Source organism: Gobio gobio (genome assembly GCF_949357685.1).
Source record: "Gobio gobio genome assembly, chromosome: 9".
NCBI lineage: Eukaryota > Metazoa > Chordata > Actinopteri > Cypriniformes > Gobionidae > Gobio > Gobio gobio.
This window is the reverse complement of record NC_137115.1, coordinates 27,878,845-27,890,028: the sequence shown is the minus strand read 5'-3', so window position 1 is coordinate 27,890,028 and position 11,184 is coordinate 27,878,845.

The window sequence follows — 11,184 nt, the reverse complement described above, 5'->3', positions numbered from 1 at the left end:
GACCGGCCTTTATTTACCCAAACCTGTCGTCGCACCAGGCGTTTAAAAGAGACAGGCGTCTATTTGGGACTCGGCTATTATTTGAAGTTTTACGGTAGATCAGTAATTTAGTGTATATGGTTAATTTAGTTTAATAAATATATTTATTTGGATATTTAGTTGAAACATTTAGTGTATAATAACAACTAAATAATAACAATACACAACGCACCTACTAAGGATTGATTAGCTGCTGGGTTCATGAATATTAATCACGTTGACAGCATTCGCTCAAACTGATTTGCTTAAATCAAAACAGGGAGAGTAATAGATGAGCGCCAGCCAATGAGATTGCCGTTTGCGCATTAGTTCCGCCCACTACAGGAAAAAAACTGCATATCTTCGGCTTGTTCTTAAAAGCTGAATAATTCCAAATGAACTCCATTATTTTGACAGGAAAATACAACAAAGAATATTGTTAACATGTAGCGCGTCAATTGTGCGTGGTATGTAATTTTCAAGCATGTTTAGGCCCTGAAAAATGCGATTCATTTGGGAGAAGAAGAAGAATCAGCTGAGCAATTATATATTATAATAGGGTCCTCACACAATCGGTGCTTGGGCCCTAACTACATAATCATGGAAAATTATACAAATGTGTCTTACTAACTGCTAATGACAGGTTAGCTACAAATAGCAAGTTAATTAACTGACTCAAAAGGCTGAAACATGTGTGACAGATGGTGTGACAGATAATATCCACTGATGTGATACCTGTACTGTTATGCCTTAAAACGAGCAGCCATATACTTTAAAAATGTGATTTTTAAAAACATGGTTGATGATTTAACAAAATAATGTTTTTTCTTCTTTAACAAACAAATGAATTACATTAAATGGTCGTCCTTCGGATGAGACGTTAAACCGAGGTCCTGACTCTCTGTGGTCATTAAAAATCCCAGGATGTCCTTCGATAAAGAGTAGGGGTGTAACCCCGGCATCCTGGCCAAAAAAATGTGCCCAGTGGCCTCTGTCCATAATGGCCTCCTAATCATCCCCATATATATATACGATTGGTATCATCCCTCAGTCTCCTCTCCACCAATCAGCTGGTGTGTGGTGGGCGTACTGGCGCAATATGGCTGCCGTCGCATCATCCAGGTGGATGCTGCACATTGGTGGTGGTTGAGGAGATTCCCCCTTCTATGTAAAAGCGCTTTGAGTGAGTGCCTAGAAAAGCGCTATATAAATGTAATTAATTAAATAAATTAAATTAAATTAAAAATGTAAAAAATTAAAAAGTTTCAAAGATATTTGCTCTGTCAAGGAGCTGATTTTTTATTTATTTTTTAGCCGAGTTTTGTTGATTTAAAAACAACAACAACATGTTGATATTGTTTGTATCAAATTTAAATTATTTTATGCATATTGCAATGGCACACAATATCTGAATGATTTTAACAGGCTTCTTCAACATTGTGAAAAGTGTACGTTTTAGGTCAACGCATATAGCAGAGAATAGACTGGGTACACAGCTGTTACTTATGTGACTTTCTTGATGTTAAAGATAGTTATTAAACACAATAACTTGCGAAAAACAACTCCTTGCAGTCTTGTGCTGTCTGCTGTCTGACTCACACTCCAAAACATGCGCACAAGCCGCTCTGAAAGCGTGTGATCCCTTCAGTTCTTTCAGGACCACTATCGTCAAATCAAAGATGATTGTTTGACTATTAGCATATAGTTGGGATTGCCGGTATGGTTCTGTTCTGGGCAAGAACTCCTAGCAGCCTAGCATGGATAAGAGCAGGGAGAGCAGCAATAAACCCCCTTAGGGTAAACAGAACAGAACCAACATAATGTATTGCAGATATCATTAATGTTGATATTAAATGTACAAAATGATTCAGGAATTTAATCTGATTCAAGGGGAATTAGAATACGGACTACCGGCACATCCAGGAACTTCACTGTTTATTTCGTCAACGCCCCTTTTTAGGGGAAAATAAACTAGACTTCCCATAGACTTCCATACAAAATAGCAGCACAAAACAACGTCTGTACACAGACAGCAGACGTGAATAACTTAAGAAATCACTCAGATTAAACATGTCAAGTAATTATATGTCCAGCCTGCCTGCCAAGAGCGTGAAAGATACATCCACACACTTAATTTGGTCAATTTAAAAACATGTCCCTTCATTCACCCATTGTCAAATTGGTGTAACAAGTGAATGATTTTACTTCGTTTTTGCTAGTAAACATCTTTAAATGTATATATTATGTCTTTATATTTAGAGTACTGAGAGCACTTTTCTGTCCAGCCAAAGTTAACTAGCCTGACTTAGCTTTCGATAGAATCATCCGTACTTCAGGATTCAAAAATGAATTCACTGGCTTACCTGGTGACTCGATGAGGTATGTGTAAATGTCCGGGTAAGACACCTCACCTCTGGCCACTGGGTGGGGTTGTTACACCAATTTGACGGTGGGAGAATGAAGGGACATGTTTTTTAAATTGACCAAATTAAGTATGCGGATGTATCTTTCATACTCTATGGCAGGCCGGCCGGACATGCGTATAATTACTTGACATGTTTAATATTGGTGATTTCTTAAGTTATTCACGCCTGCCGGCTGTGTACAGACGTTGTTTTGTGCCGCTATTTTGTATTGAAGTCTATGGGAATCTAGTTTATTTTCCCCTAAAAGTGGGCGTGAATCTGTTCAGAGACATTCTATGACGTTGCGCCGGTTGTGCGTATACCAAATCCTGACTAGACATGAGGAGGAGCTGGGGGTGGAGGAGGGTAAATGAGCTCTGGAGAAACGATAGCTGCTGATAGTACTGAGGAGCTATATATATGTGTATGCTGTGATAGACGTCGTGTTCCTATAGGTAGATGTGATCAGCTGACAGACAGCTGATGAATGCTTGACTAACGTGACCTGCCAGAACCGACGCTATGCGCTTGATTTCTGTTTTGGGCCTTGTTACACACTCAAACTGTCAAATACACACACAGTTATGTCAAACTGGTCTTGATGAGTATTCATAACACACAGTCGGTTATGCTTTAAGTGAACTTTAAGGCAACACAGTGTGCCCCAAGCAACTACTGTTTAGAGCAGCGAAGACGAAATTAAATATTCAGGGAACAGAGGTTACATACGTAACCTTAGACGTTCCCTTCCGAAAGGGAACTCTCGCTGCGTCTAGCTGACGCTATGGGGAACGATATACCAACGCCGCCATGCTGAGGGGAGTGTCTGCCCATTGGCAGTGACAACTGTCAACACAAGTAATTCATAGAAAAACCTGAGCGATTCCCCCTCAGGTCACTGGGCTGACAGTGACAGCACTCCCTACGGTCATAGCCCAAGCTATGCAACTAAACGGAACCCTAACGCACTGCGTGGGGGAATTCAGAGACGGGTTATCCAAGAGAGCAATACTCAGCGTAGTGCTTTTCAACCCTTGCTATCGAGGGGAGTCTGCCTGCTCAAATCAAGGATCTACCAGGTGCTTGTGTTTCAAAGCAGTAGGGAGGCCGAAAGGGCCTAATGACTGATCTAACAGGGAGGCCTCATGAGAGGCCTACGACCGTCTGACCAGGCTCAGGAGGCTGAGCACTCATAGACGACCCTCATTGAGTGGAGCAGCTGAGCCTGCCTGGCGAGTAACCTCCAGCTGTAGGCCCAACTACCACAAGTTCTCACAGAGAACTGGTAATCAAAGTACCTAGCTCAGGAACTTCACCTTCAAGGAGGCCCTGTGGGCCTACTACTTGATAGCGGATATTCCAGGGAGGCCTATAGAGGCCTACTACCTAACTGCAAGCCATGCTGGAAACCCAAGCATCCTGGCTCGGGACTCCGTCCTCAGGGAGGCCTAGTGAGGTCTACTACCTGACAGCAATACCGCCAATTTTCAGAGCGTTCAAGCTCACTTCCAGGGAGGCCTAGGGAGGCCTACCACCTGCCAGCGAAGCATGGTCCTGCTGGGGTTACCCTTGTTTTCTCAAGGAGGCCTAATGGAGGCCTACTACTTGACAGTCAAGCTACGCAGGCTAGTCGAGCATCCTGTTTAAGGAACCGTCCTCAAGGGAGGCCTATTAAGGCCTACTACCTGATAACCAGCCTTTAGGGAGGCCTGGAGAGGCCTACTACCTGTTTGCAATACGTGCTAACTGTTTCAAATGACTGGGTCCCAGGAACGCCTTAGGGAGGCCTGATGGGGCCTACTACCTTGTTCGAGTGACCACAATCTGGGAGCTCACCCTCCGGGAGGCCTATAGAGGCCTACTACTCGACAGTCAAGCTACGCAGGCTTTTCGAGCATCCTGATTAAGGAACTCGCCCTCAAGGGAGGCCTATTAAGGCCTACTACCTGATAATCAGCCTTTAGGGAGGCCTGGAGAGGCCTGCTACCTGTTTGCAATTTGTGCTAACTGTTTCAAATGACTGGGTCCCAGGAACGAATTAGGGAGGCCTGATGGGGCCTACTACCTTGTTCGAGTCAGGGAGGCCTATTAAGGCCTAGAATTAACAGCAGGCCTTCAGGGAGGCCTGATGAGGCCTACAACCTGCCTCTGGTAGTGATCACAACCTGAGAGCTCACCCTCAGGGAGGCCTAGTAAGGCCTTACAACTAACAGCGGGCCTGGCATGTAAAAAATCATAAAAAGACATTTAAAAAGGAAAAAGGAGAGGGCTAGGATGTAACTGCTCTCAAGGGAAGTGGTCCACCACAAACGCCCTCTTTGAGAGCGTTTGTCCTGGATCACCTCCCTCAGATCCTTTTTCCTCGCGGGAATCCCGTCTCCTCTGTGCCCCGCCCCTCCATGGAGGGGGGGGGGGGGGGGCACGAGAGGAGACGCTAGCCCTCTGGTCCTGCCTGCGGTCCTCAGACCGTGAAGGACCAGGTCCCGCCTGCCTGGGTGGGGGCGCGCATCTCAGCGGTATGCATGCTCTTAAATGCCGCTGAGCGCGCCTTCGCCTCCCTGAACTTTCCAACCACCGCCTCAACGGAGGTGCCGAAAAGTTCAGTAGGCGAAACCGCCGAATCGAGGAGAAAGCCCTTCTCTTTCTCCCCGATATCAGCCAGGCTCAGCCACAGATGCCGCTCCGTGACCACCATAGCCGCCATAGAGCGGCCGATAGCAGCAGCAGTCTGCTTGGTGGCTCGGAGAAAAAGATCTGTGGTGCGGCGCAGCTCAGCAACCGCCTCAGGGGACAGCCCGGCCCCCTGGTCGAGATCCTCCAGCAGGTCCGCCTGGTACGCCTGAAACACCGCCATGGTGTGAAAAGCAGCACCAGCCTGACCTGCTGCCGTGTATGCCCCTGCCATTAAAGCACAACGTGATTTAGAGAGGCAGAGTTTGAGCTCTCAGTGTTGATGCCCACGAAATGCGAGAAAAGTTCGCAAACTTTCCTCGCCAGTCGGTAGCCTCAACACATATCCATATTCCCCTATCCCCTCGACATCAGCGAAGTTGAAACGCTGATGTTGATGAACATTGGGTCGAATATGGATTCTTCCATGCCCTCTCGATCTCTGTAAGAAGATCAAGAAGGAATGGAAGGCTCATCTGAGCTGATGGTTTATGGCCAAGGAGAAATCGATCGTGCAATCTATCACGAGCGATCTCTCCTCTAACGTGCCAACATGGCAGCCGCAGCCTGCCTGCAGTACGTTCCATAACATTCATCAGCTCAGCACACACGGTCAAGGTGGCTGAGAGGATTCATACCACTCTCACCAGCCATCCCTAAGAGCACTTGCTGTTTAGTCTCATTAGCCGCCAGATCGTCACGACGATCGGCGAGCTGCATCTGAGAACCCATGATGTATGCCAACGCTCAGCCTCAGCTTGAGCGGGACAGCATCATCCAGTCCCAGATGCCAAACTCTCTTCCCTCAGGAAAAAAGCCAGACTAGAGTGGAGCGATCTCAGATTGAAAACCGCTCACACTCACACACAAACAACTTCAAATGAACTTGACTGTGCATGCTCTTGATCCCAGGCAGTAAATACACACTCGTGTGTATTTAATAATTGAATTTGTTTTACCTTAACTCGTATAGCAGTACAAACAGACAGTCCCTGAAGACGAGAAAGATGCGTATGTGTTGGCACGGCGCCCTTTTATACTTCCGGGTCGCACGATGATGACATCATGGGCTGACGTCGGTCAAAGATTTTGCCGTGATTCGATAGTAGCTTCCGACACCAGTCACGCCGAGGGCGTTCCCCATAGCGTCAGCTAGACGCAGCGAGAGTTCCCTGTTCTCAGGGAACTTCATGGCAACCCGTCAAAATAAAAGTTTGGTTTTATCCTTAAGAAATTGACAGAATATATTAGGCTACTGTTGTAGCCTACAGTAGATATAATAATAACCCTCTACTAATAATAATATTTATGCCTAGATGGTTGTAAAGAGATTCTTTTCTGATTAATATATATATTTTTATATTCCTAGATTTATTTGTTGCAGTTTTTTATACAGTTCTTCTTTTTCTTGCTTTTGCTTTTCTGTGTTCTTCTTTGATGAGTCTCTTCTGAACTTGAACTTGAAGAGGAGTCATCACATGATTCTTCTGTGACTGATGACTCTACATCAGTTGATGTGTTCCCATCACTAGATAGGTCAACAGCGCCAGTTCCGTCATGTGCCACTGATGTATTAGGAATCAGATCATCTGAATGAAGAAATATAGCAAATATTGCATCAAAATCAATACAAATGCAAATACAATTTAGATGTTCTTTTATTGTCATTGCATACAATGAAATTGAGGTGTACTATCCAAAACAGTGTTCAAAATAAATTTTAAGAAAACAAAATATGGAAACCAAAAAATCTATACAATCAAATATATACAATTTCAATGTATAGATTATACAATTAATATATTGAGCTCTTACTTTGCTGTGCTGAAAGCTCCACAACTTGCTGCCGAAGCTCACTGTTCAGGGCTTCCAACTCATTCACTTTATTTTGTAATACTTCCGCCTTGTTCTGCCACATCAGTATTTCTTGCTTTATTGGCTTCATTGTATTCACTGGAGCTAAAACAACAACAAAAACACAGTGACAGTGATAACACATTTATGTAGTTATATGCAGAGTTAACAGCACTATTATATACATAAGTAACATATTATATTAATATATTTTAAGAGATAACATATCTCCTATACATTAAAGGGCACAAATAAACTAAAGAAACCAGTGTGTAGTAAGTGTAAGAAAACGTCTCGGTTACGTATGTAACCCTCGTTCCCTGAGGAGGGAACGGAGACGTACGTTAGTGACTAACGAATGGGGGTTTCGCTTAGAAGCCAATCATCTTCTTCGTATTCAACAGCGCCCAATGGCAGTGCCAATGCCATGGGCATGCGGAATTTGCATGCGTAACTCCGCCCCACCTCGTGGGTATATCAGGAAGTACGCTGGCAACATCGCATTATGTTACTGCTGCAGGAGCCAAGACTGAACTCCGCGTTCCAGGCAGCACAGCTGACGTGGCAAAGGAAACGTACGTCTCCGTTCCCTCCTCAGGGAACGAGGGTTACATACGTAACCGAGACGTTCCCTTTCGTTCAGTCACTACGACGTACGTTAGTGACTAACGAATGGGGGATCCTATTCAACAACGCCACTCGGCTGTCATCCAGTGCCCTGCGTAAGTGTGAGACCTGCCACTTAAGGCCGTAGGACTCCCACTTAACACAGGATTACCAAGGTACACTGGGAAGCATATCCCAGTGAGGGAATGCCAAGATGCCTACCGTAGGGAGGACTTAGAGAATACACATATGACCCGCTGAGGGTTGCATATGGAAGATCTCTAGGGTACCAGCCGAAGGTGGATTTTTAACCCTAGGGGTGGCAGGGACTTGCCAAGGGAAAGACACCTGCTCACTGAGGAGGCTTACGGTGGGAATACTCGTGTAGGGGTCGCCGGAGGGGAACCATGCACACGGAGCACCTGGCCGGACATGAGGGTCTGGGCTCGAAAGGGCAGACTGAACTGATGTCGGCGTAAGCAGTGCTGTCCTTGGAGTGGAATGGCGAGCAAGCGAAGACACCTGAGCCTGGCCCATTACCGGCCACCCGTAGGGGCGAGTACATAGTCGGACACTGGCTCCACTCGGAGATTGTAGAATCTGGCGAATGTGTTGGGTGTCGCCCAGCCTGCAGCTCTGCAGATGTCTGTTAGCGAGGCGCCATGCGCTAGAGCCCAAGAGGAGGCCACACTCCGGGTGGAGTGTGCCCTCACACCAAGGGGACATGGTCGGCCTTGCTGCTGGTATGCCAAAACAATGGTGTCCACTATCCAGTGAGACAACCTCTGCTTTGAGAGAGCGCTTCCCTTCCGCTCTCCACCATAACAGACAAAGAGCTGGTCTGAGGTCCTGAAACACTGCGTCATGTCTACGTAGGCGCGGAGAGCGCGTACTGGACAGAGCAATGCCAAGGCTGGGTCTGCCTCCTCCAAAGGCAGCGCTTGCAGGTTCACCACCTGATCTCGGAACGGAGTGGTAGGAACCTTGGGCACATATCCGGGCCGGGGTCTCAGGATCACGTGAGAGTTAGCCGGCCCGAACTCAAGGCACGCTTCGTCAACCGAAAATGCTTGCAGGTCCCCGACCCTCTTAAGCGAGGCCAATGCGGTCAGCAGAGCCGTCTTCATAGACAAGAACTTAATCTCGGCCGACCGCAAAGGCTCAAAGGGAGGCCTCTGCAGAGCACTTAAGACTACTGAGAGGTCCCAAGAGGGAACGAGAGGAGAGCGAGGAGGATTCAGTCTCCTCGCCCCCCTCAGGAACCTGATGATCAGGTCGTGCTGACTTACCTTTTTGTCTCCCAGGAGATCGTGGTAGGCAGATATTGCGGCCACGTACACTTTAAGGGTGGAGGGAGACAGCCTTCGCTCCACCCCCTCCTGGAGAAACGATAGCACGGACCCGATCGGGCATTTCCAGGGGTCTTCTTGGCGGGAAGAGCACCATGTGACGAAGAGGTTCCACTTCAACGCGTAGAGACGTCGTGTAGACTCAGCTCTAGCGGAAGTGATGGTAGCGACCACCGCAGGTGGAAGGCTACTCAAACCTACCGTGTCCCGTCCAGAAGCCACACGTGGAGCTTCCAGAACGCTGGACGCGGGTGCCAAAAGGTGCCCCGTCTCTGAGTAAGGAGGTCCGGTCTCAGAGGAATAGGCCAGGGAGGGGCTGTCGCAAGGAGTAAGAGTTCTGGGAACCAGGTCTGGCCGTGCCAAAGCGGGGCGACCAAGACGACCTGCTCCTTGTCCTCCCTGATCTTGCACAGTACCCGTGCAAGAAGGCTCACTGGGGGAAACGCATACTTGCGTAGCCCTGACGGCCAGCTGTGCGCCAGTGCATCCGTGCCGAGGGTGCACTCGGTCAGGGAATAATACAGGGAGCAATGGGAAGAGTCCTGGGAGGCAAACAGATCTACCTGTGCGTCGCCGAACCGTTCCCATATCAGCTGGATCGTCTGGGGGTGGAGTCTCCACTCTCCGGGGAGAGGCTGAAACCGTGAGAGCTCGTCGGCTGCACAGTTCAGGTCTCCAGGGATGTGGACAGCACGAAGGGACCTCAGGCGCTTCTGACTCCACAAAACGAGATGGCGGGCGAGTTGAGACATACGGTGGGAGCGTAGACCGCCCTGGTGGTTGATGTACGCTACTACGGCCGTGTTGTCTGTCCTGACTAGCACATGTTGACCCCTCAGCAACGCTCGGAAGCGGTGCAGGGCGAACCGTACTGCCAGTAACTCGAGGCAATTGACATGCAGAAGGCGCTGGGGTCCTGTCCAGGAGCCCGCGGCTGCTTGTCCATTGCACATGGCACCCCAGCCCGTGGATTTCCGAGGACACTCCGGTCCGTAGAAAACTGAGGTTCGACCACGGCTTGAGTGTCTGTAAGCAGGCCCGAGTCACTTGTACCCGGAGCGTGCCAGACCGCCATGCCCATCTCGGGACTCGATCGCGTAGCCAGTGCTGAAGCGGTCTCATATGAAGCAATCCGAGCGGCGTTACCGCGGCTGCAGATGCCACATGCCCCAGGAGCCTCTGAAAGTGTTTCAGTGGAACCGCACTCTTGCCCTCCAGTTGTCGAAGGGAAGTCAGCAGAGACTGCGCGCGCTCGCTCGAAAGCTGCGCGCACATGGCGACCGAGTCGATATCCATACCGAGAAAAGAGATCCTCTGCGCGGGGCAAAGTTTGCTCTTCTCCCAGTTGACCCGAAGGCCCAGACGGGCTAGGTGATGGAGCACCAAATCTCTGTGTCCGCAAACCTGCTCTCGAGAGTGACCCAGTATGAGCCAGTCGTCGAGGTAGTTCAGGATGCGAACCCCGTGCTGCCGAAGGGGCGCAAGGGCTGCCTCGGCAATCTTCGTAAAGACGCGAGGGGACAGAGATAGCCCGAATGGTAGAACTGCGTACTGATATGCCCGCCCCTCGAAAGCAAACCGTAGGAACGGTCTGTGTCGAGGCAAAATGGAGACATGGAAGTAGGCGTCCTTCAGGTCGATCGCTGCAAACCAATCGTGTGGACGAACGCATTCGAAAAGGCGTTTCGCTGTCAACATCTTGAACGGAAACCGGTGAAGGTAACGGTTCAAGACGCGCAGGTCCAGGATTGGCCGTAGCCCACCGGTCTTTTTGGGTACAATGAAGTACGGGCTGTAAAACCCGCAATTCATCTCGGCTGGAGGGACAGGTTCGATCGCACCCTTCGCCAGTAGGGTGGCAATCTCCGCTCGCATGACGGGGGCGTTGGCCCCGATCATGGTGGAACAGACTCCCCGGAAGCAGGGAGGAACCTGCGCGAACTGAATCGCGTAGCCGCGCCTGACGGTCCGCTCGACCCAGCGGGACAGCCCTGGAAGCTGAAGCCAGACATCCAGAAACTGCACCAGCGGGGTCATACGGTGTACAGACGTACCCGGTGTGGGCTTGCAGCGATGCAGCGTCACCGGCCCGGACATGGGAGGCTGTGGGGCGTCCCGGTGCGGGGGCACGGTTGACAGCTGCGTCCTGACAGAGGAGACCAGGGAAGGACGCGCGTTCCACTGGGGTCTGCTCTGCCAGGAGGCTGGCGACAGAGTGGGATGCGAGTGGCGGGACCCGTGGGTGGCGCGCACCGTCATCACCGGACTCTGTGGGCTCAGGG